General features: G+C 33.3%; 1 protein-coding gene across 5 annotated transcripts in view; it reads right to left on the bottom strand.

Annotated features, from left to right (window-relative positions):
• Exn (Ephexin) overlaps window positions 1-27,656 on the bottom strand; it is a 408,096-nt gene that overhangs the window by 188,234 nt on the left and 192,206 nt on the right. The window contains exons 1-2 of one of the 5 annotated variants that reach the window (XM_073980796.1): window positions 17,258-17,667; window positions 11,245-11,835 (exon numbers count right to left, since the gene is read on the bottom strand). The exons of 1 other annotated variant lie outside the window; for it this stretch is intronic. The gene's annotated coding sequence lies outside the window, so the exon portion shown is untranslated. Of the gene's footprint in view, window positions 1-11,244; window positions 11,836-17,154; window positions 17,668-27,656 lie in introns of those variants that run through there. 3 more of the 5 variants (XM_073980795.1, XM_073980797.1, XM_073980800.1) reach the window with 3 other exon arrangements.

Genomic DNA, 27,656 nt, shown 5'->3' with positions numbered 1-27,656 from the left:
TTTGAAAGCCGATATGTCTTCAGGTAGAAGACCAAATGTTCTTCTCATAGAACAGAAGTTCTTCGCATAGAAGACCAAAATGACTTCTGATAGAAAACTGACTTCTAATAGAAGACCAAAAAGGGTGTTCTCATAGAAGATCTTCTTATAGATGACCAAAACAACTTCTGATAAAAAATGGAAAGGCCCTTATAGAACCAAAATGTCTCCCGATAAAAGACCAAAAGATCCTCTGATAGAACACTAAATGGTCTTCTAAGAGAAGGTCTTCTTATAAAAGACGTAATTTCCCTTGACAGAAAGCCAAAGGGTCTTCTTTGCTTGAAAACCGCAAGTCCAATCAAAATGGTGCTAAAGAAAATGTTGTAGCTGTGATAATTATCTACAGGATTGACGTGTATGATTTGTTCACAGGCAGTACCATTTTTGAGATAAAGAATCTCAGTTTGCATTTTTAGGTTTTTTTGTTAGGGTTTCGCGATTTTGCTTGAATACGGCAAGTCTTATCGGCATAAGACCTGAGAAAATCTTATAGCTTTGAAAATTCTCTACAAGACTGGCTTATGTAATTTTTCCTAGGTTGTACCATTCTTTTAGATATATAAGTTTAAGTTGGGAAATTGCAGTCATGACATTGTTTTATAAGGAGACGATATAGAATTGAATTTGAATTGTCCCAATTTCAACTTCTATATCTCCAAAGTTGTAAAACCTACGAACATATCATTAAGGTCAATCTTGTAGGGAATTTTGATAGCTACAACATTTTCTTTATTCCAGTTATGATAGGACTTGCGGTTTCCAAGCAAAATCGCAAAAACCTAAACAACCCCTAAAAATGTCAACTTGAATCGTGATTTATTTAAAGAGCGCTCTGGCGATTTTTGTAGTTTTTGATTTTTCTCATCTATGAGCATTGTAGTTTCAGAATCCGCAAAAACTTCCCAGGTGTAAGCACCTTCCATTTAAATTTGATTCAAGAGCACCGTGACATACATGCAGAGAAAATATATTTTTGGGGTACTCATGTTCTAATAACAAAATAGTGTATTTTAAAAATCTGAAAATATATATTGTTGGTGCAACAAGATGTTTTGTGTCACTGTGGTGCCTGACACAAAATATATGGTTGAAATAACAATATATTTTTTAGATTTTAAAATACACTATTTTGTTGTTAGAACATGATTACCCCAAAAATATATCTACTAGGGTTATGACTTGTTTACAACCTCATATCCCTGTATCATAGCGTGATGAGTTTTGCCACAATAAGGTGATTCGGTGAAAAAACCTCACGCACAAAATGATTTTAAAATTTGAATTTATCAAAATTATGGACAATTTGTTGAAGTCACTGTAAGCAGATATACAATTGAAAATAAACTTTAGAGTCACATGAGATAATTAAACTGACATAACATTTATTTCTCTCTAATTTTCTTCAATTCTGAGAATCGTAAAAATGTCGTAAACTTTTTTCAAAGTGGTTTTTCCATGACCTTTTCAATATTTGAATGAAATAAACATTATTATAGTTATTAGTAGGCTTGTATTTATTCATTAGTGCAACAAAAAATAATTTATGAAAATTTTTTTTATTTCTTAATTTTTTTTCAAAAAATTATATTTTTAAAATCGATTTGTGCGTGAACTTTTTTATATTTCAATGGAATAAACGATAGCGTAGTGATTATTAGGCAAAAGTTCATTCATCCCTGCTACAGCAAATCATTTTGGAGAAAAAATTTCAAAAAGTCATAACCCTAATATCTACTCTTTTATTCTTAGAATATGATTGCCCCTACAATATGTTTTCTTTGCATATAAAATGTCTTCTGAAAGAAGATCAAAATGCGTTCTCCCACCATACCATTGCTATCGAACACAATATCGTTTTCGAATTTGTCTCGATAGTTTGGCGGATATTTTGTTTGAGAACGACCCACGTGAATGAATTGAAAACGATTCCTCCGTCGCTCAGTTTGTGGCAGGAAAACCTTCGATTTCGAATATCGTTAATAATGTCATTAGCGAATGAATTTACGAATGCTTTTACGTTAGTGGAGAAAAAACATTTTTATTAGAGTTTCTTGATGTTTCTGTTATGTACCTTTTTCGTCTTTATTTCTTTGTTATGTTTGCGATGAAAATGAGAATTTTGCACAATCTGCATAAAATTATTTTTTTTTAACAAAAAATTTCCAAAGTAAAAAATGTGTCTGGAAATATTTTTTGTTGTGAAGCAAAAAAACATTTGCAAAATGTTTTCGAATTTTTGGCGAAGAACAGAAAAACATTTGCTAAACCTTCGAAAATGATAACGTTCTCGAAATTTGTGGCGAACATTCGAAAAATACTAGCAACTGGTATGGTGGGCTGGTAGAAGTCCGAAAAGTATTTCTATAAAGGACTAAAGGGTCATCTTATGGAAGACTAAACGGTGTTTTTGTAAAAGGTCTTCTTAGTGAAGACCAAATGGTTTTATTTTAGGAAACTTAATGGTCTTCTGATGGAAGGCTAAAAAGCCTTCTTATATAGGCCCAAGGGATCTTCTATTAGAAGATAAATGGAACTTAGTTTATAAAATCAGACCAAACGGTAGTCTTTTATTAACATACATAGCAGGTATTCTAATCAGTATTTGGAAGTCTAATTTATGCTAAATAACAAATGTTTTTCACCTAGGAGAGCACTCATTATAACCAATTTATCATCATCATAAATTTCATATTTATATGCCTGTTTTTTTCTCCCCACCCACCCATGTTTCATTGAACAAAGTCAAGGGATGATTCCACTTAAACTTCCAACAAAAATACATTTCATTTTTATCATTTAAGTAACTACTGCATTACACATTGCTTTCCATCATTTGGACTTGCATTCAGGAAGGGCGTACGTCCTCCTGATAATACGAAACTCAAAAAGCATTATCATGCATAATGACACAACTACTTGAGATACGTTTGCCGTGCCAGTAGACCAAATTGACGAGAGCACTTATGATGAGTCATTTTTTGTAAGTATTTTCTCTTACATTTCATAATTGTGATAAAAGATAAACTCATGTAAAATTATTGTTTTTGTTAAGTTTTATTTTAAACGAAAAAAATAATTATTTTTGTAATATCTTTCAAGAACTTTTGTGGCAATGAAGTGTCTTGGGGTGCACACTCAGACACCACAAATTGGAAAAAATATAAATAAACTAAAAATAACTTCGACGAAAGATTTCCTATGTACATACATATGTAAGTGCATTGTGCTGATAGCATAACATATAATGTTTTTATGGATTCGAAAATGAACAGAACATAATAATTTTGGATTCATATTTTAGAAAAATTGTCTATTATGTATAAAAGAAACACATTAACAAAAGCTGTTGAAACTATAATATATTTTTCTGGTGTTTATTTTCTTTGGCTATTCTGAAGCATTCAATCTACCTTTGAATAGTTTACAAAGAAACTGTATTCACGTCTCCCCTTACAAGACGATAATCAATCTGAGCTTTAACTTTCGAAAATAAAAAAATAACTAAACGCCAAACTGGATACATAGGAAAATAAATTTAGAGATGGAAAATTGTAGGAACAATTATCATATGAATCTTCTATCTCCATAATTTACAATATCATAATTTGTATATATTTTTTAAAATCTATTAAGAAAGAATTCCGTGAAAAAAATTATACTACACAATATTTTTATATTATTTCCTCTTTCTCCCTTTTTGTACCAAAATCACAAATAACCTCCAAAGGGAAAACAAAATCAGTCAACAATTGAAATAATAGTTTGAAATCAAACTTATATTGAACTTTGCTACAGATCATTGTTATTGGATACCAGAAATGTTAAACATTTTTGTTTGTTATTGAAACCTGGGTTTTGTTTAAATGTGAAGGTTAAAGTGTTTCAAATAAATAAAGTTGTATTGAAAACTGATGCTTACTCTAGGGTGTAAGTTAATAGTTTGTATGAATGAGGGCGTCTTGTTGAAAGTCAATATCAGAATTACACTATTTGATTAAATAACGCTGTACTGTTGTAGAGATTATTTAAAATAATAATTATATATTTTTATTCGATAAAGAAAAAGAAGGGCACAATAAAAAGTTAGAAAATTGTATTACATACAGGTCTCTGCTGATGTTAAGCTTTAAAATTGAATAAATATTTTTAAAAAATTGACACATGTGTTGGCACTTGTATTATTTATCATATCCAAGGTATTTGTGAGTAATTTAAAAAACTTTTTAATCAATAAATGTAAATAAAACACAAAAAGATTTAGAATCTGGCCATAATGGCGGTTTAGTCATAAAAAATATAATCATACAGTTTTTATTATGTTTTATTCTGTTATGCTTAATGAATGTTGGAATTTGTATTAAAAAATTATTTAGCAAAGTTTTATATTTTTTACGCATTTAAACTATATAGGAGATGTTCAATATAGCTTAAAATTCTGAGTTATTTGGTGATGGATTTATACATTTTGCTTGAGAATGTATAGGAATATCCGGTTCAAAAATTTAGATAACTGGTCCTGTCCTCCAAGAAAATTTGCTATTACCCTATTCGCCATAATGAAAGTTATTTATGGTAAATATTTGAGATGCGCCCAGAGGTCTACAAAACTAAAACATAGAGTTTTTTTCCTGAACAAGGCCCAAAACGATAATAAAAACGTAACATATCGATCTCTTCGATAATATTACCACGGTTCAAGCAAATAGTAGATGGAGGAAATTGTGTTGGAAGGAAGAGATGTTCTACGGTTCCAATTAATTTCTCGTTAGAATCCAGCTTAATAACCGATGATTTTTTGCAAGTGAAAAAGGAAAACCGAAGATTCGAACCTTCACAACGATCACTATGTGTCATGTTTCGCTGTTGGTAGCAGTTCATCATGGCTTCTCTGTCATAAAACTTTTCATTTCTGAAATGCAATTTGTTTTTCAAAGATGGATATTTTGGATGGATATTTATCCATTCATTTGTATGGCTTCCATGACAGACGCTTAGCGTAGCATTTGGAAGTTATGTGTTTGGCTCTGAACACTACCACGCTGTGACAACACTTGACACTAGGTCAAGCTGATTTTTATTTATTTGAAAATTGTGCCTATTTGGGCGAAGATCATTTTTATTATTAATTTTCATTAATTTCTCGTTAAAATCGCTTCGAATAGCTTCTAGCTTTTTCTTTACAAGGGGAATGCGAAAGTTTCGGTCAAATCGGATACACAATACATAATTTTACGTGTTCATCAGTTGTTGTTGTAGCTACGAAAATATGTTCATTCGTGTAGTATTTCATTTATCGGTTTTGGTTCCTCTGTATCCAGACTCATAAATTCTGCAACCAGCAGTGGTGTGTCCATAAAGAATCAGGAGACAGATGAGTGGGGTTAGCTAAAAAATGCAGCTTGTAGTGGGGCCCAGTGTAAATACTATCCAAGCCTGCCAGATAGGCTTGTTGCTCTACAGGTTCTCGTTTATACCTTTGGACCACTCTCTCTCTCTAGATCATGAAGATCTCTCCTGAAGTGCCTGGGTTTGGGAAGCCTGTCCACTAAATCGTGATAGGTTTACTCTTTGTGATAACAGGAAAGCAGGTACAACATCGTCAATATCCTGTTGTGCTGGTGCACAATAGGAACCTACGATTGTACAATCATCGGCATACATGGGGGAACGGTATTTCACAAAGGTAGAATTTGAGCAGTTTACCCCGCTTGGGAAGCTCCCTGTTTCACTCTACGCGTTTTCTACTTCTTTCGACTAGTTGATTATACAACATTTCAAACACGGCCGACCAGCTTGGCATTGTTGACGGTATTGAAGGCCATATGTCAAGAGCCACCATGACTGTTCGTCCCCTACTGATACGTATGGATATGACGTGTATTACTGTTATAGTACTATGCATTTTCCGGAATCCAATTTGGGCAACTGGAAAACAGCTTCCCATCGTGGGGAGGAGTAGTCCTTCTAAATTGTTTGCTACTGAGGACGGGAGGTAAATCGGGCTGTACGATACACCTGACCTTCTTACTGGCTTCAGTAGCGGGACCACCCTGCCAACTTTCCATGCTTCCGGTACAATATGGGAGACTAACGATATATTGAGGACACTTTTTATATGCTCAACTCCAGGTTCATTCAGTTGCTTAAGCATTACCAATAATATTCCGTATGGGTCCAACGCTTTGGATAATTTCGCGTTTCGGATGAAATCTGCAACATCGCTGATCGTAAATTGATCGAGATACCTCCTCGGATGGGAGAGCTCTTCTTATACGGCTTAGCACTCTCCTCTTCGCCCTATCACCTTCAGCGTGCTCCATGTATAAACTGCCGGTTAAAATAACAAGCTCACCTCTTCGAATCTGTTACTGTCACGCCGTTGAAGGTAACATCGTTCTATCATCCTTCTTTCACGGATTCGAAATTTATTTGACCGATGCACAATGGTTCAGGAATCGATTTTCCTGGCCAAAAATCAAAATTTTGTTTTGTCAAAGATATAGAATTTCTATATAGGATTCGATAGTAAACATATTGAAACTAAGGAAACCAAAAAATTAGGCCCAAATATTGGAAGGTGTGGGCGTGGCGTGCCCCTAAAGACGAGCATTTTCCCCATTTTTGGGAAATACGTCAAATTTCTGGAGAAACACGAAGCTATTTTTCTGAAACTATAAGAGTTATTGTGTTCATTGTTTTTTTATAAGGTAGGTGGGATTGTGGCCTTTAAAAATCGTTTTAGTAAATTACAGTAGATTACAACATGATCTATTTTATTTTTCCTCGGGAACTAAATTTTATGAAATTCCCAATTTAGTGGACTAGAACTTTTGTGGAACAACATGGAACAAAGTTCTGTTTTCACAGAAAGATGCCCAAAAGTCTCCTCTTCCAGTCCATATATACTTTTGTACCCGTCCCATTCCGTCCGTTTAACAGTTTTTTAAAATTATTGAAATTACATGGGTAAAAATGTGTGTTTTTCGATACTGTTTCCATATGAATTACAGTTTTTTGACACAAATTACAACTTTTTTGAGTATATGAGTTTTTAAACGGTTTTATTTAACTCAGCCTGTTTGTTTTATTCTTGGGTCAAATTTAGTACATCAAATTTCATTATACGAGTAATATATGTTTTAATAAAATTCAAGGAAAATTTTTTTTAATTTTTGAAAAAATTTAAATTTTTTTGGTAATTTTTTTTTTTACAAATTTTTGAAAAAAATAAATTTTCGTAATTTTTTCGATTTTTTTTTTAGTTTTTTTTTGGTAAATATTTTGTTTATTTGTTGGTGTTTGACCATAGGAAGATATAAAAACCACAAAAACACTCATATTTTGATGAAAAGTAGTTAAAAAACTCAAAAGTTTAACTTTGACCTTGAATTTCTCTGCAACTAACATACCAAACTTGACCGCTTATAATTCGTCTGAAAGCTGATTGTGTTATCTGTCTAACAAAAAAAGAATTATGAATATATCTCTATCCGTTCAAAAGTTACAGAATTTTGACCAGGAAAATACGATTCTGAACCACTGAGCGATGGCCACAATTTGCTTACCCCCTGTTTTGGTTACTAATGTTGTATTCCTAATTCTTCGTAGACGATATATAGTTATAAATTTAAATATAAATGAAAGGTTCTTACACCTGGGAAGTTTTTGCGGATTCTGAAACAGCAATGTTCATAGATGAGGAAAATCCAAATTTTTGATTTTTGAATAAATCGCGGTCAAAGTTCATGTTTTTAGGTTTATTTTAGGTTTTCGCGATTTTGCTTGGATACCGTAAGTCCTATGGAAATGGGGCTAAAGAAAATATTGTAGCTGTGAAAATTCTCAAGAGAATTGACCGTTATGATTTTTTCCTAGGTTTTATCATTTTTGAGATATAGAAGTTCGGGCCACATTTTTAGGTTTTTTTGTTAGGGTTTCACAATTTTCTTGAAAACGGTAAGTCTTATCGAAATGAGACAAGGAAAATCTTATAGCTGTGAAAATTCTCTACATGATTAGTATTTGTAATTTTTTCCTGGGTTGTACCATTTTGTAGATATATGTATAAGTTTAAGTTGGAAAATTGCAGTCATGACATTGTTTTATAAGGAGACGATACAGTCAGTGAGTTGTCCAAATTTGAACTTCTATGTCTCAAAAATGGTAAAACCTACGAAAAAGTCATAAAGGACAAACTTGTAGAGAATTTTTACTGCTAGAGAATTTTTACTGCTCTTAAGTTCCATTTTGGTAGGTTCAAGAGCACCGTGTGTACTCATCGCACGATGCTGGTGTTGGTGTAATATTGAAGAGGAGAATATTGGCTTTATCTAATAAATTTCATTTATGGCATTCATGATGACAAGGACATCAAAAAATGCCCTTGAAAAATTAAATACTAAAAAATCCTTTGATAACATCCTGAATTTTTTTTTAAAAAATATGTGTTAATATCCTTTATGCAGTGTAACGCTTGTTGTAATTTTAATATCCTAGCTTTGTAAGTTATTAAAAAATAAATATTTACATGAAATTGCATGAAAACAAAACATTTTATTCTATATCACTGTGCGACACGAAAAAAATTAAAAAAAAAACATATTCACGAACAAGCCATATTCTGACACCGCAGCATGATAGGAGATTCCCCATCACTTCCACTTTCACGGTTATCCGCCCCCAAAGGTTTGAGGCCTTGTGTTCAAAAGGGATCATTTTGTCAGGATTATATCTTCTAAACCGCTAAGAAATTTAATTCGCTCTCAGAGACAAAGTTGTTGCTCTTGTCTTAAAGAACTAATTCTGAACACAGGCGTTTTTCTCCATCACTTCCACATTCGCGGTTATCGGCCCCAAAGGTTTGAGACCTTGTGTTCCAAAGGGATCATTTTGTCAGGCTTATATATATTCTAAACCGTTAAGAATTTTATTTGCTCTCAGAGACAAAGTTGGTGCTCTTGTCTTAAATAAATAATTTTGAACACATAAAATTCATCAAATCTCATATACAGGTCAAAACCGTCAAGGTTATATTTCTTTATAATTTTTTCTATCTGTTTGGTCTACAGATATCAAACTGATTAAAAATGAAACAAACAGCCAACTACAAAAATGTCCCTTAGATCTCAATAAACCAGTTTCTAACATAGAACTCTGTAAAAACGTTTCTTAAGGGTAAAAATAGCAAAACAAATGCGATTTTTATCATATTTTCTCCACTAAACATGGGGGCCATAGCTTTGGGGCTTCTCATGAAATATGGACTTGCCTTCGACAGGGAATGCAAGTTGTTACAACAAAGATCAAAGTGATTCGAGAGAAGGCATTAAACTGCATTTTTTTCGACATTTTGTGTAGGAGGTACCCGAAGGATATGAAATACATATATAGTCCATATTCGAACTTGATCTATTTCTGCTAGAAATATTACGATGTTCAAAGTACGGACCAAATCGTGCTCATTATTATCGTGCTCATTATTTTTGTGAAAAGTTTTGTACTTTTGTGTGTGAGGTACTTAAAGAAGTGGAACGTATGACACACGAACTAATGGTTGGGACAAACCATTATATAATTGATCCACAAAGATCCCATACAGGACAAGGGAGACTTCTCTCATATCAATGAGTGCACCCCGATTCATATTAGCTCAATTATAAGGGACCTACTGTTTATTGCCGAGTCCGAACGGCGTATCCTCAGACACCACTTGTAGAGAAGCTTTACATGGCTGAAATACTCAGGAAATGTCGCCAACATTACTGAGGGGTATTTTGCCACCGTTTAAATTTTTGATGTTGCCTGGCCGGGGAATCGAACCCACGACCTTTAGTGTGCAAGGCGGGTGTGCATACCATTGCACCACGGTGGACAAAACATTAAGATGGCCAAATTTTGGACCGAATCGGTAGATCGGTTCGTGAGGTATGATGCGCACCAGCCAGCCAGACAGACGGACGGACATGGCTAAATCGACTCCTAATTACCTGAAACTAGTTTCTTCCAAACATACTTGGTATCTAAAATCCATGATGCATATTATTAGTCGTATCAAAGTGCATATACCCTCATTGCTCTAAAGGCTGATGATGTAAAAAGGGGTTAATTCTGTACGAATGTTGCATTGCTTCAAGTGGTCTAGCAACATTTTCCGCTTATGTTCGCCTACTAACCTGTTGACATCAAGACCAAGTTCTCAAACTCTTGGGTCGTAAGGGTTGTACGACGGAATTCATTACGCCAATTTACTAGTCCCGTTGTCTATGCTGTGAAATTGGTCTGATTTCGGGTCCATTTTTTCTCAGCTACCCGAGAGTTTGAGGGAATGGACAGCTCTATGAAGCGATGATTGGTAAATTCTCTGAATTCTATGCTCATCAGTCATTTGACTTGGTGTCTGATTTTTAAAAACGATCCGAGACATGTCCTTAAATTGTACTTGTGCCAAAATTTTTGAAAATTTGTGTAAGAAGTACAGGAAGGATTGGACAGATATAGTTAATATTAGAAGCTCATCTACACATGTATGGAAGAAATATAACCATGTGTATATTTTGTACCAAATCGGGTTCTGGTTTGGACAGTTAGCGTGCGCACCATTTTTTTTTTCGAAAAATTTCAAACTTTTGTTGGGGTGGTACCCTAAAGAGTGGACCATTATGGTCCATTTTCGAACTTGATCATTGTTTGGACATAATATTAGGGGGACCAAAATTTTGACCAAATCGGTTGAGAGTCAGTCCGACATACGGACGGACATGCCTAAATCGACTCCAAATTTATCGGTTTTAGACAATTTTGAATAGATTTGTCCAAACATAATCTGGGGTCATTTATCGTATAAAAGTGTATATTTGCCTAAGTCCTGATGGTATAAAAACGTTCAAATTTGTGTGTGTTTAGTTTTTTTTCACTTTCGTTCTTCTTGCATTTATGTAGTGTTGTCTCCAAGTCGACTACACTCCTCTATGACAATATTATTATTCAATACTATTTTTATCTAAAAAACGTTTCATTTTCAACGAACGACTTACTACTAATCTTTTGTTTGTTTTAATTCTTTGTTTGCAAAATGTGGAATATTAGCAGCTAGACTACTGAAGTAGAATGCGAATTGGATGTTTAGAAAACAAAATAAAATATAAACAAAGGCGAACTACTTACAAAATTAAAAAGAAAATAAAGGCAATAGATTTTACTTACATTTTGATATTTTATGCAAATTAAACAGCTTCAGTCATTGAAAGAAATTTATCTGCTACGATACACGAACTCACAACAACAAAAAAATAGAAATTTACAATCTTCTCTTCAAAATCTTTTCTTAATTTGGAATCTTTTCACACTACACTTACTAAGACACACATTTTATGGTTTTTCACACACTTTTAGATTTTAAATTGTTTGGTTTTATTACCACTTCTTTTTTCAGATACGATATGATTTAATATGCCCACAAAACAGGCAACAAAATTTATAACACATTTAATTAAAATTAAAATTTCATTAGGGCAAAAAAGCGCAAACACAAAAACACACCTTTCTTTACAATTTTTTTCTTTTATTTATTTTTTGTTGTTTTTTTATTTTAATTATTTTTTAGGTGAATTTTTTTCGTGTAAATAATTCTTTCGTAGTGCTTGGAGATTAAGCAAAAAAAAAAATTGTCATCTTTTGTTGCACACTTTCTTTTCTTAGTTAATTTAATTTTTTTCACTTTAAGCCATGGCCGTAAAGGCCAGCTTGAAAGGTTTTGCTTATGATATCGGCAAACTTTATTTCGTTTTATTTCAACTGCAAAAAACAAAACAAAAAAATAATAATTTGGCTTTGGTCAAGCCTTTCTCACAATAAAAAAATATTCTCAAATGTTATTAACATTATTTATTTGTTGTTTTTGTCACCCCATCTCTGAACCACAACAAAGATGACTAATTATTTTATGGCTTTTCGTACGTCACAGCAAAAACACAAATTCACTGGAATTGAAATTTGATAAGATTTGTAGTTTTATTGTATCTCTGCTGCTTTGTTTTTTTTTTCATACTTTTGTGTTAATCCACGAGGTTTCACTTGAATAGTAACTACTTGATTCATTTGCTTGAATTTTCACTGTTAGATTTCGTTTGCAAAAATATCAAAAAGAACATTTTCTTCTAAAAGTCTTTCATTGATGGATTTCTAAAATTTGTTTCAAATAATTGTATCAGTCAATTGCCTTTGCTGTTATCATTTATCATTCGGGGGTTTCATTTTGTTCTAAATGTTCCCAAAAATATAACATTCAAATGATTCAATAAATATAATTGGTTGTTTTAAAGAATCATTAAAAGACTGTCTGTATATATTAGAATGGGTCGAGATTCTCAAAAAACTAAATTTTATATCAATGACTTCTGAAAAGAGGCAATTTTAGCAGACATACTTTGAAGAACGCCCATAAAATAAAAAATAATAGCAACATATTGCCCTCTTCATTATACTCGGGGAGCTGATGCATCCAAAAAGGAATCCAAGGTACGACATAGAGGGTCATTCTGCTACCAAATGGGATGAGTGCTGTAAACTTGTCTACATTGTAATCAGTGGCGTCTGGTAACCAAGAAGCGTCATGTAACCAAGAACCGGAAAATGAAAATCATTTGAGTAAGAAATAATAGAAATGACTAACGAATGAAAAATTCAAATATTATGGCTGCAGTGCTGGCACATCTTTCTTAAGAGACGAACAAGGAAAGCAGATAAAAAAATCCGCCCAATTGAAATAATTGAACATTTCGCAAAATCAGAAGAAGGTGGAGATAGCATCAAATCGACTGAAAATGTTAAAGATTGCAAGAGCCCAAACAGTTAAAACGGGAGGAACGACTTTGACAAGGTGGACTTATCAGCTAGTTAGCACTATCTAATAATCGAAGACCCTTCTCTAAGAATATTAAGATACATTAAAACTGGGGAATTTCAAGACAATATGTCGGGATGCATTGATTTCCGCTAGTAACAATTTTAACACGATCTAGGGAGTGGTCCGCATTTGAAATTTCAACATGATACTCCTAACCTTGAGTGCAAAACTGAGTGTATATTCCATTGATCTATGTTCGGAAGTCACTTCATCGGATAGCTATCATGGCCACAAGCCATTATAGTTGGTCACCGTAGACTTTTTAAAATTTTTCGGGTCAATACGTCAGAAAAGAAATTATATCATTATAAACACGGATACTAAGACTAACTCTAGTATGTAAAATATCAAACTTTCCCGATATATTTTTTTTCAATTTAAATAATTATTATACTCTATATACGACGAAATGTCTTCGTCGAATACCGTAGTCTGGTAAAATGTCTCCCAACGGCTACTGACAAATTCAGATATAATTCATTATACCCTACACCACACTGTGGTAAGGGTATTATGTCTTTGTGCATTTGTATGTAAGATACAAAAGGAAACGAAATAGACCCTTAGTTCCTTTTGGGGATATACATATAATCACTTTCTGAGTCGATTTATGCATGTCCGTCCGTCCGTCTGTCCATATATTTTTGTTCGCAACGTACAGGTCGCATTTTTTGTCCGATTCAGCTGAAAATTAGGGACTACAATTTTTTTAGTCATAGGAAAAACGCTATTGCTATTGGTGAAAATCGGTTCAGATTTGGATATAGCTCCCATATATATTTTCGCCCGATTTCACGTATTTGCTGCACTAAACACGCTATATACGTTTGATTTCGATGAAATTTTGAATATGTGACTGAATTTGGTCTACAAATAAGTGTGCCAAATTATATCGAAATCGGTTCAGATTTGGATATAGCTCCCATATATATTTTCGGCCGATTTTGCGTATTTGCTGCACTAAACGCGCTATATAAGTCCGATTTCAATGATATTTGGAATGTGTGACTGAATTCGGTCTGGGAATGTGCCAAATTATATCGAAATCGGTTAAGATCTGGATATATTCCGATTTATATTTTACATATTCACAGTGGTGTGGGGTATCATATATTCGGCCCCGCCCGACTTTGATCCGTTCCTTACTGGTTTTTAAATACTTTTATGACATCTGGATGATTTTGTGGAGGTCTTCTTATAGAAGAGCTGAAGGCCTTCGTATAGAAGAGCTCAAGGTCCCCTTATAGAAGAGCTCAAGGTCTTCGTATAGAAGAGCTCAAGGTCCCCTTATAGAAGAGCTCAAGGTCTTCGTATAGAAGAGCTCAAGGTCTTCTTATAGAAGAGCTCAAGGTCTTCTTATAGAAGATCTCAAGGTCTTCTTATAGAGCTCAAGGTCTTCTTATACAAGAGCTCAAGGTCTTCTTATACAAGAGCTCAAGGTCTTCTTATAGAAGAGCTCAAGGTCTTCTTATAGAAGAGCTCAAGGTCTTCTTATAGAAGAGCCCGAAGGTCCTCTTTTATAGAAGAGCCCGAAGGTCCTCTTTTATAGAAGAGCCTGAAGGTTTTCGTATAGACGAGCAGAAAGACTTCGCATAGGAGAGCTCGAGGACTTCTTCATAGAAGAGTTCAAGGTCTTCTTATAGACAAACCTGAAAGAGAGTCTGAAGGTCTTCTTATAGAAGAGCCTGATGGCCTTCTTTTAGACGAGCCTGAATGTCTTCTCATGGAAGAGCCTGAAGGTTTTCTTATAGACGTGTCTGAAGGTCTTCTTATAGAAGAGCCAGAAGGTCTTCTTTTAGACGAGCCTGAATGTCTTCTTATAGAAGAGCCTGAAGGTCTTCTTATAGAAGAGCCTGAAGGCCTTCTTATAGAAAAACATGAATGTCGTTTTACAGAAGAGCCTGAAGGTCTTCTTATAGAAGAGCCTGAAGGTTTTTTCGTAGAAGAGCCGAAGGTCTCCTCAAAGAAGAGGTGAACGTATTCTTATAGAAGAGCTGGACGTATTCTTATAGAAGATCTGAAGGTCTTATCATAGAAGAGCTCAAAGTCTTCTTGTAGAAGAGCTCAAGGTCTTCCTTTAGAAGAGTTCAAGGTCTTCTTATAGAAGAGCTCAAGGTCTTCTATAAAAAGAGCTCAAAGTCTTCTATAAAAAAGTTCAAGAGCTCTTTTATAAAAAGAACTCAAGTTCTTCTTATAGAAGAGCTCAAGGTCTTCTTATGGAAGAGCGCTCAAGGTCTTCTTATAGAAGACCGCTCAAGGTCTTGTTAACGAAGAGCTCAAGGTCTTGTTATAGAAGAGCTCAAGGTCTTGTTATAGAAGAGCTCAAGGTCTTCTTATAGAAGAGCTCAAGATCGTCTCATAGAAGAGCTCAATGTCTTCTTATAGAAGAGCTCAAGGTCTTCGTATAGAAGAGCCTAAAGGTCTTCTCATAGAAGAGCCTGACGGTCTTCTCATGGAAGATCTGAAAGGTCTTCTCATAGAAGAACGGAAGGTATTGCTTGTTTGTTGAAGACCAGAAAATGGTTTTTTTATAGAAGAGCTTAAGGACTTATTATAGCAAAACACATGAAAAAAGTATTGTCACGGCGTGTTAGTGTTCAGAGCCAAAACCCATAATTTCCAAAGACTGTGCTAAGCGTTGGTCATGGAAGCCATACAAATGAATGGACAAATATCCATCTTTGTAAAAAACAAATTGCATTTGAAGAATACCAAATGGACTTTTCATGGAAGACCAAAAGGGTTTGGAAATAGATGGCCAACAAGTATGAGCGCCACAATGTAAATGTTTTTCTCATCCCATTAATATGATATGATAAAGAAGAGCTGTATAAAGCCAAAGCTTACAGCGGTTGGGTCATGTTCCCAAAATTTTAGCAAAAAACGTGGACATATACCGACAATTCTCTGCGTAAATGCTTTATGCCTCCAATGAGACTAGTGCGGTTAAAAGCTTGAAGATAGCGAAAATCGGAGGTACCGCTTTATGGAGGCTATATCAAAAACTGGACCTGCATGGTCAATTCTATGCGGGAATGTTTCATACCACAAACGAAGACCAAACACCAAATTTAAACCATTTCGGTGGGATATTGTGGCCACAACCTACTAAATATCGAAAATCGGGAGGTACCGTTCTATGGAGGCTATACCTATACTGACACTATTCATATGGAAAGTTGTATACCCCCAACGAAGACCATATTTCATTTCGGTAGTATAATTCGGCAAAAGCCTTAAAAATGGCGAAAATCGGGCGGCACAGTTCAATGGGGACTTGATCAAAACGTTTACCGATATAACCCATTTTCAATGTATGTCATCCTAGGAGTAATATAAACTTATGTACCAAATTATTATGGTGTATCTTAAAAATTGCGAGCTGTATTTTTATTTCACATGGACGGACAGACAGACATCGTTATTTCGACTTAGAAGGGTCTCCAGCGAATATTTCAGATAGTAGGGCCAGCTAATATATTATATTTAAGCCAAGGTTAAGCAAAGAAAGTAAATGGCGTATATGCCCTTTGTCTGGCCTTGATTTAACCTTACTTATGCCTACATACCACCAACGTAACCAGGGGGTGGCCTGGGGGGACCGGCCCCCTCCCCGAAATGTTTTTTTTTTACATTTTTTGTATATTTTACTCACAATACATCAAATCTTGACCGTTGGCTCCCCAAATTGGTGTCGGGATGCATTTCTGACTTACGTCCCTACTACATAGTAAATGTTTATTTTAATTCCAAGCTAAATAAAATCTCACATTCTTCTGGGGGTTATCTGAAGCTATACAATGTCGATCTTTTCGAGAGGAAGATAAAAATAGTAATGAAAAAAAAAAAACAGATTGTGGTTAAATGCAAAAAAATATTAATCACTACATTGTTGTGGTTGTAATTTGTAGATGGGGATTTCACCAGAAATGTATACAAATAAATATTATATTATAAAATATATAAATTATTTATTTATTTTTATAACAGACAAATTTATTTTTTAGTGGCTTCACTTCACATTTCTCTGTTTTAAATATTTTTGAACATTTTATTTTAGTTTGTACTCATTTTTTTCTTTGTTTAAATATTTAAATAAATTCTACAATTTAGCCCAAGCAATCAATATTATTATTATTTTCTTTTCATAATTATCATTTTTTGGGTTTAACATTTGGTAAAACTTCTTTTCTCCAACTGACACGCACGATTAATCAATTAGCCCCACATTGATTTATTTACTTTCTTAAAAGCTTTGGGAGTTTTTAAAATGCACAACTCATTCTCTCTCACCAAAAAAAAAATTCTCACTTCAAACAATTTCCGTATATCAAATATCCCGTGCCGTAGATATTTGAATTTCTTCGATAACAAAAATCAGTGAACGTACATAGCTAAACGAGAACCGAACATTATTCTTTTTAGGGGCCAATTATGACCCTACCACGATCGACGAACGACAACATAATTATCTTCCAGTCATACGTCGTAGTACGAGGAGACGCCCGATAATTTTTCGTTTTGTGAAACAATAATAATTGTGGAGGAACTTTACACGAACGCGTTCGCTTTGAGACTGGAAAAAAGTTTAAGCACTTTGAAAGAAATAATACAACAAAAAAGTACTACAACAACAATAACATCATCATCATCGTCATTATGTCCATAGTCGTAAGCAGCAGCAGCAGCAGTAACAAACAACAACCACAACGAATGGCAACTACAATCGATCGAAATATGCGAGGCAAACAAAACAAATAATGAAACATTCAGTAAGAGGTTCGGAGCAGGGCAGCGATGGCAGCACTGCCACCATCAATTTATCCGTCGAGACATTGCCTACTGCTAAGCAGCTAAAGTAGATGAAATATAAAAGCATACACAAATGCGGATAAACTTTAAAGAAACCCATAAAAGTAAGAGCAGAAAAGCACAAGATCTGTGCAAAGAAAAGGAAAAAAAAAAACACAGAAAACTGTAAGTAAGGTACCAGATCAGTTTGCTCCACTCACTCGGATCATAATTCGAAATAACACTGCCCTACATGAAATCAATTATGGGTCATAGGAATACAAACTCCCAATGGAATGAAGCTATCCTTTTTTCAACGGCACATCATCGAAGAAGAGAACAAACTCCCAATTACGTGCATAAAATATAATGTACAAAATATTATGTGTAAAATGCAAAATAAAAAAAAATAAAATATAAAACATAGAATATAAAATATATAATACAAAATATATATAATATTAAATATAAAATATAAAATATAAATTATAAAAAGTTTAGATATAAAATATAGAATATTAAATATAAGAATAAATAATAAAAAATAAAATATTAAATATAAAAATATAGAATATTAAGTGCAAAATGTAAAAATAAAATATAACATATAAAATTTAAAAGATATAATATAAAAAATAAAATATAAAAAATATGAAATGCAAAATATAAAACATAAAAGATTAAATTAATAAAATGGAAAATATAAAATATAAAAAATGTATAATATAAAATTTTAAAATAAAAATATAAAATTAAATTGGTATAAAATAAAATATACTAGCAGATGCCCGCTACTTCGTATGCGGAAAGGGAATAAAATATATATAAACAATATTTAATATGGAAATGGTTAACACTGAAGATTCTGTTGTACTAAAACCTATTTTTATTACCAATATTTAATCGATTTAACTCATTTTAGTACTGTAAAACGTAGTTAAAATTTCAAAAAAAAAAAAACTGCCTTATCACACCCCTATACAGCTACCATATTTTTTATTTCGAATTTCCGAAACTACGACCTCATATCACAGACATACACCAACATCGACTCATATGCAAATTTCAGACTTGACCTTTGGTTTGACCATTTACAAGGTTCTAGATTCATCGGTTTTGCCAAGAACCCGCAAATTTTTCGGCATTCAAAATGGGCATAAAAATCCACGTTTTCGTATATCCCCATATAACAGTACAACTCGACTTTGTGTATTTTAAATATAGAACAAATCTATATTGTCCAATTTCTTTAAATTTGGACCTTGAATACTCGGTATATATAAAAGTTTAATTTTAAAAATGAGATATTTTGAAAATTTACAGTATTTTGAAGATTTTATAAAAATTTTCCAAACGAATTTGTGGCATGAAAGGTTAGAAAAACTTTTTACAAAAAATTTTACTTAATGTGTCCGGGCATGGTAGAACAAGAAAAGGTAGCAGCAATACCCAGCTGACTGAACTGGGTTGTAGTGTTAGTGTCAAATTCCATTCGACATTTTATGTATTTATTTCTATGTTCGATGTATATTAGGGATATATATTTTTCAAGAACAAATTTATTCATCAGAAAAAAAAACTATTTCCCATAAAGACGGCTTCATATCATTGACATGTAACCTCCTCCAGGTCCAAACGACATGCCGCACACTAAAACACCGCTTATAGAGGCGGTACAATATTTCTTAATATGTGTGGTATTTTGTTAAACTTGAAAAGAATAAAGCCCTAATAAACATGTGCTTTTTTGTTTTTAAAAGCAAATGATTGAAACAGCTTCTCTTTTTTCAATGAATTACCAGCGACCCGAAACATGTTTGCAAGTATTCTACTTTCTGCGAGAAATTATGCATTTAGTGGAATGATATGGAAACATTCAAATTGAAAATTTAACGAGTTTTCATTCATGTTTTCCAAAATATTCAATCAAATGTAAAAAATTATTAGTTTTTAAATTCCAATAATTTATAGACATTTCCTTGTTTTGTTTACATTTACGTTGACACTAAGGTTTACAAACAAAAACAAATTCCTTTGTGGTTGTTGTTCGAGTTGTATTTGTTGTAGTATTAACTTTACCTTGTATTTGTTCTACCATGGTGTCCGGGTATGTCAACCGTATATAACGGCAAATTTTTTGAAGCATTTCAATTTAGGCCTTTTTATTATTATTATTATTATTATTATTATTATTATTATTATTATTATTATTATTATTATTATTATTATTATTATTATTATTATTATTATTATTATTATTATCATTATTATTATTATTATTATTATTATTATTATTATTATTATTATTATTATTATTATTATTATTATTATTATTATTATTATACCTTCTAGTTAACAAAATTGTCGCGGTCTGAACAAAAAACATTTTTTGAAAAGATACTTCACGTTTGACTACTTAATTTCAGTACATTATTTAGAAACATAAATAACATAAAATCAATGGAACAATATTCAGTACAATTTTTCAAACTCAGAACTTTATCACAAATTTTAGAGTTATCTTCATAACAAATATTTTTCCATTTCGTATTTTTTGCACAAATAGCGTATTTCCAAATTATATAATCCCAGCTTTGTTCCTACACCCAACACCAAATTTAGTACCATTTAGTTCTTTTCGTTCCCCTATAGTAGGTATTTTTCACCTAAACCGTTTACGCAATTCCAAAATGGTTTTGGTACAAACATATTTCCAAACTTTTCGTACACGTAGGTAAACGTTTCATAAATTACTTCCTAATATTCAACATATATCCCAACCACAATTCATTTTTCTAGCTTTATCTGTTCCCCTGAAACCAATTTTAATACTATTTAGTACTTTTAGTATAAATAAGTAAGACTTTTCAAAACCTCCTTTCTACTTCTTCTCCAAACACCTAATCTAATACCGAATTTCAAAATTCCAGTTCAACCCCTTTACAAAACCATAAATTGAACAAAATTCTGTACCATATAGCAAATACCAAAATGTACCAAATGTTGTACCATTTAGCACTTTTCGTACACGACTTTCCAATAACTACTTTCATATCTCTGCTCTATCCGTTCACTTATATCCAAATTATAGCCAATGTAGTTCCATTTAGCACTTTTCCATAAGTACGCATTTCCAAAACTACCTCAATCCTACACTCCAACAGTAATCTGTTCACGCAAATACAAATTGTATCGAATTTAGTACCATTTAGTACTGCTTCGTGCACATTAGTACGATTTTCCGAAGCTACCTCCATATCTCAATTCTACATTCCAAGAGTAATCTTAATTCCAAATTTCAGGATTCCAGCTCTATCCGTTCACCCAAATCCAAAGTGTACTAAATTACGCACGTTTCGTGTACTTATAGTTAAAATTTCCCAAAACGTTTCTTTGTTACTTTCCATTTGTGACCCTCATTCCAAATATAAGGATTCCAGCTTAATCCGTTCACCCAAATTCAAATTGTACTAAATTTAGTACCATTTCGTACTTTTCGTACCTTTATAGTTCGAATTTCCAAAAACCTTTCATAGTTACTCTTCATCAGTGACCCTCATTCCAAATTTCAGGATTCCAGCTCTATCTGTTCACCCAAATCCAAATTGCACTAAATTTAGTACCATTTATTATTTTTCGTGCACTTATAGTTCGAATTTCCAAAAACTTTTCTTTGTTACTTTCCATTAGTGACCCTCATTCCAAATTTCAGGATTCCAACTTAATCCGTTCACTCAAATCCAAGTTATACTAAATTTAGTACCATTTAGTACTTTTCATACACATATGTAAGAATTTCCATAATCATTTCCTTATATCGACTCCACTTCCCAACCTTGATTTCCATACCAAACTCCATGATATCCGTTCAAAATATACAATTGGTACTAAATTTTTTAAATGTTAGTACTTTTCGTACACTTAGAGGTCGAATTTCCAAAAACCCTTTGGCACATCTTTCTAGCTCTCCATCAGTTACCCTCATTCCAAATTTCAGAATTCTAGCTCTTGCGAACAAGTAAAAGTCACTGGGAGCTAAATCAGGAGAATAAGGTGGGTGGTCAAGCAACTCGTACTTTAATACGTTGATTTTAGCCATTGTTAAAACACTATTGTGCGCTGGTGCGTTGTCTTGATGAAAAATTATTTTTTTGTGTTGTAAGTCGGGACGTTTTTCTCGAATTTGTACATTTAATTGATCCAAAAGGTTGCAATTGTTTTACCCTTTTGCAGATAGTCAATCAATAAAATATCTTTGAAGTCCCAAAAAACCGTTGCCATAACCTTACCAGCCGATTGAATTGATTTTGCCTTCTTTGGGGCACTTCCTCCAGCTTCAGTCCATTGTTTGGATTGTTCTTTTGTCTCTGGAGTATAGTGGTGGATCCATGTCTCATCAACAGTTATGAAACGACGCTTAAAATCCATTTTATTTCGCTTAAAACAATCCAAAGAAGCTTGAGAAATGTTCATTCTTATGCTTTTTTGATCGACTGTTAACAAATGCGGCACCCATCTTGCAGAAAGCTTTTTCATCTGTAGTTCTTCATGCAAAATTAAATGGACTAGATCATTTGAGGTGCCCATGATATTAGCAATTTCACGCACTTTTATTCGTCGATCATTTAATACCATATCATGCACTTTGGCTACAATTTCTGTTGTTGTTGCTGTTTTTGGACGTCCACAACGTGGTTCATCTTCAATGCTTGTACGACCACGTTTAAATTCAGCAACCCAACTTTTTACTGTTGCATATGAAGGAGCACATTCACCATATCATTATTAATTTCTTGTCCCGATAAACCTTTTTTATGTAAATATTTTATTTTCCATTGTAAAAAAAATGCGGATGCATCTTTTATGAACACCTGTTTCTATATGAAGGAGTTGCCAGATCGAAACAAAATTTAACATGTGTTCATAACAGAGATGGAAGTTTCCAAAACACTTAACTTTTTTCTGTTTATACCGCGCTTTTTGTGCTAGGCTAAGAAGTTTCCGAAACTTTTCGTACACTTTTAGGTCGAATTTGCAAAAACCCAGCCTTATCTCACCCCTACACACCAACAGCAAACTACACCTAATATTTCATTAAAACAACTTTAATTTATTAGTGGGAAAAAATTGGCAATGTTCACTAAGGGGTAAGGCAGGGAAGACTATAGTTTCAGATCTCGCCACAGATCTTCATCAGTTCCCTTGTTTCTTGATTTTCAACAAGAAACTTTTTATACCCAAGTGTCAATTGCTCGCTCAAATAGATAAGTTTCCAAAGAAACACTCTGATCGAGAATTTCTTTGGCACTACCTAAACTCGAGCAACTTCACTTGCAAACAAAACCAAACATTGGGAAACATTGCTATGCGTTCGTTGATTCTCAACGGAAAACACATAACTTATTTGTTGGTATTCCTTAATACAGCAATTTGATGTGTAATCTTGTAAGAGAACCGCGAGTGCTTCCGGAAGACCTGGCAACGCATAGAGTAAACAAGAAGGACTTGGAGCAATTGTGGGGAAGGGTTCAAGAGAACAATAAAAGGGTATCGGAAAACCAGCGGCGTCATTATAATTTACAAAGAAGAAAGTGGACACCGGAGGTGGGTGCGTTTGTTTGGCGCAAGGAAAGACCACTGTGTTCAGCAGTGGATGAATTCACCCACAAATTGGCTAAAAAGTTGTCCGGACCATATAACGTTACCAGCATCATACACACCAACATCGTCGAGTTAACGGATGACAAGGGTACACATCCAGGCAGGGACGTAGCCAGGATTTAATTTCGGGGGGCCCATCTGACCAAAATGTTGAAAGTTCATGTTAGAGAATATTTCTTATTTAGCAATGATGTTAACCTTATTTTAGGCTATATTATTGATGAAATATTTATACCCTACACACTATGTGGAAAGGGTATTATAAGTTTGTTTTTTCGAAATTTCATGTAACACCGCGAAATATTCGTCGCAGACCCCACATGTGGTATACCAAAATTCATATCTCGACGAGATAAAGCGGTTTTGAGATGTGTATCCGTCCGCCCATCCATTAAAAATTGTACACACGATACAGGCCTCAATTATGGACCAATTTTCACAAAATTTTGTATGGAGGTTGGTATCAGACCAGAATAGACCCCTATAGTTTTTAGTGATGACTTTGAAAAATTTAGGTGATGAAATGGACCAAAACAAAATGTTTATCCGATTTTGTAGCGGCTCTGTAGGCCACAATAATAGTCCGATCTGCGCGAAATTTTAAGTAAAGTTTGGATTTACAATAAGGAAGAAGGTTGCAATTTCAAATGATGATCAGATAATATTTAGCGGGTTAAATGGGCCAAAACTCTTGTGTGAAAATTGGTAAAATTTTTAATATACATCTTATATCTTCATTCTTGGAAGATACATTGCGCCCCCGTAAGTCAAATTCGGAAGACGAATTATTAACTTTTCCATTGGTGTCAATTATGCTGATGTACGTTGCCAGATAACAGAGTTATTGCCTTGAATATGGAGGAATTCCACAGTATGAATTGTGTATAATGTAACTATAATCACGCTAGGGGTTGCAGTTATAGCTCAAAACTGACAAAATTTTGCACAAGGTAAGAGTTTTAGTAAAGGAAGTTGCCAATAAATTTGGGTAATGATCGGGTGAAATTGACCATAACTGTTGTGGGAAAAATATCCTAATTTAATTTTTGGAAGATATTTTCATTTCTGGGGGACATATTCCGTCAGATTACGAATACGAAACTTGAAAACCAATCGTTGACCACACCCTTGATGCAAATTATATCAATGTAAGGAAATACATTTACCTTGCATGTTACAAAATGTTGCAATCATGACAGACAATTTTCTAAGTCATGATAGTTAAGTTCAAGTTTTTAAATTGAGGTAAATTACAATGATATACGGGGTCTTGAAGTTTTTGTGCCGCTTTGGGCAAAAGTTATATAATACCTCGAAATATTGGTCGGTTCGTAAAATTCGCCGAAAGCTATTATGAAGGTCTTTTGATATTTTTTCTTAATACGAATTTTACTTTTTACGATGCAAGCCTTCTATCCATTATAGAATAAGAAACATACCATCTAACGTTTCCAGTAATGACGCTATATCATTAGGATGGTTTTAAAAAATCTATGTCGGATTTTTTTAGGCTACATTTTTTGTTTAATTTTTATGTAGCCAAAGTATGATCACAAATGGAAGATGATAATACGTGTCACTGGGGTCTCACAGTTTCCATAGTAATTCCAAAGGTGAAATTACACGAAATTGCTCTAAAGGCCACATTCATTGCTGTGGCTAGAAAACGAACCCTACAGAGATCTTATCACAAAGAATTTCTGAAGGCTGATAGTAAACATTTGCCCAATCTCTCCTATTACTACAGTACAAGGTTTTTCAGGGGTAAGTCCATACTTCCAGAGAAAATGGCCCGAAAGCTGTAAAGAACACCTACGCAATCATGTGTTTATCGCAATATTTCTGCGAGCCTTTTATAAAGTTAGTATTTTCTCCCCAAATTTCAAGAATTTTAGCTAAAGCGGTATGTTCGATTTTTCTTGAATGGAGCAACAGATTTGGTCCAAACTTTGGATTTAGTAATATTTTCTCCAAACTTAGTTCTAACTCGAAAATGGACCACATTGGGTGCATCGCTCACAAATCTTCAAAATAGATGTTTAATGCAGTTTAAGGTCTGTTCGAGGAACCTTAGAAATTATTACTGAAGGTATTTCTTGTGTATGTTTTTCGTAGAAATATTACTGTGAAGAACTGAAATGACTGATGGGCGCAAATTCTTTTAAGAGGAATGACTCCTAAAATAATATGTACTTCCAAAATAAACTATGTTGGTCCGGTCCATTTCTTCAGGTACATTCTCCGCAACACTTGTGATCAATGATAAAATCCATATTTTGTGGGCAATTTCATACGTCCGAAAATGGTTACACAATTTTGAAAATCTCCTAATACATAGCTTTGGTTTAAGGGGTTTTGGTTGTGTAGCGTTGTTCATAAATGAATGTTTCACTTCACACGGGAACAAGGTATATTCCCGTTGAGATTTAGAAGAAAAAGAACCTACCTGTTTTGTCGTCACAAAGTCCTTTGCCGAAGAAGGAAAAAAGGAACATTTCTAGAAATGTGCATCATTGAAAGTACTTCCCATAATACAATTCAATGATTAATCGACAAAAAAGCCCTGAAGATGAAATTCAATGTAATTTCGATATATTGGAACTAATATGCAATAAATAAAATATAAGCTTTGACCTCTATCTCAATAATTCTGATTTTATTTTCATTCGAAAGGTCGTAGAAAACATAAAAATATGACAGCAAAATCATTTTTTTTTTTTGTACAATAGGCATTTAATAATTTGTAGCAAGAGACCAGTTTCAAATAATCTCAACGGGCGACACTACGTTGGAACAGAATTATATCATAAAAAATGGTATATATACTTTTTTTTGCAAATTTGAAACAAAATAAAGAATTTGTAATTGTTAAGATGTTTAATATAGTTCATTACAAAAACGTGTTAGAGGCTATATAAAAAAATTTAAAACCACAAATATTAAGCAAAAATTTCAAAAACAAAAGATCGCAAGAATGTTTTTTCTTGATGTTGTTTATAAGCCAAAGTATTGGACGTAGTATGCTACGAACGTTCAATAAATACAAATAAAGATCTTGCTCTGAACTTAGTAGCACCTACAGTTAGCCTAGAATTACGAATAAACGCTTAAACAACACCTTAAAACTTAACAACAACTATGCAGAAAATTCCTCAAAAAGCCTAACGCGTTCATTATTTTTATACTTTCACATATGTTGGAAAATAACTATACCAATGTAGTTAAATAATTCTCTGTAACATAAGGTGTGTACGATAACCCAATAATTTGTACAAATTCGTACAAATTATTGCTGAATGCTGTTCGATAACAAAATTATCCAGCAAAAGAGAGCGAGTTTGGAGAGATTTTTGGAGAGTTTTGTGACTGAGAACTTGCAAATTTTTGCTGGAAAAATTTGTCCCGCAAAAAATTGCAAGTCTGATCAGCTGATTTGAAAACATTTGTTTTGTTTTATTTTTTATTCTTTTTGGCGAAAACAAAAATAAACATTGAAATATCAAAAAATTAAACATCAAGAGCTGAAAAATATAAAAAAATCATGGAAAACAAGAACATCAAATTGATGCAAAAACTTTTCTTCTTCTTCTTTTTCAAAACAGTTGATTCCTTGCAAGTTTTTACAAATTGTTGTTCGATAACTTTCTGCAATTTTTCTTGCTTGAGAGAGTAAAATTCACTGAGAGAGGTTGCTGGAATTGACTGAGTAATTTTTGCTGGGAAAGTTATCGTACACACCTATAGACTAATGAATGTGTAGACGAAGAAATCCTTTCAGTCAAATTCTCTCACTCAATGAGAATTGAGTCAGTTTACGAGATACTCAATTTTTAAAATGGCAAGAACTATACATTTTTAAGCTATTTTTGACGGTAAAAAGCAATATATGAGTAGTATTTGGCCGGATCAACACCCTCATATACAAAAATCAAAAAAATCTTGCAATTTACCCAAAAACAAAATGCAATTGAGTGAACACACAGCATATTGGTTGTAAGAGCGACCCCTACAAAAAACAAGCACACTATAATGTTTCTGTCTATTCTTTTATTTGTCTAAGCACTGTAATACTTTCTCCAAATACTTTACATATTTTTTGAAAACTTTAAAATAGTTTAAAATTTTATTCAAAAATTAAAAAAATGTGTAGAGTAAGCTAATATCCTATTGGAACGAAAATCATTGCGGGACTACGTCGGTGCGTCCAGGACCTTAAAACCATTCGTACCCCGGGAGTCTGCTGGCCAATAATTGGAAA

This window comes from Musca autumnalis, unplaced genomic scaffold (genome assembly GCF_047663935.1).
Source record: "Musca autumnalis isolate F117 unplaced genomic scaffold, ASM4766393v1 scaffold_4, whole genome shotgun sequence".
Lineage (NCBI taxonomy): Eukaryota > Metazoa > Arthropoda > Insecta > Diptera > Muscidae > Musca > Musca autumnalis.
This window is presented reverse-complemented; position numbering and strand designations above follow the sequence as displayed.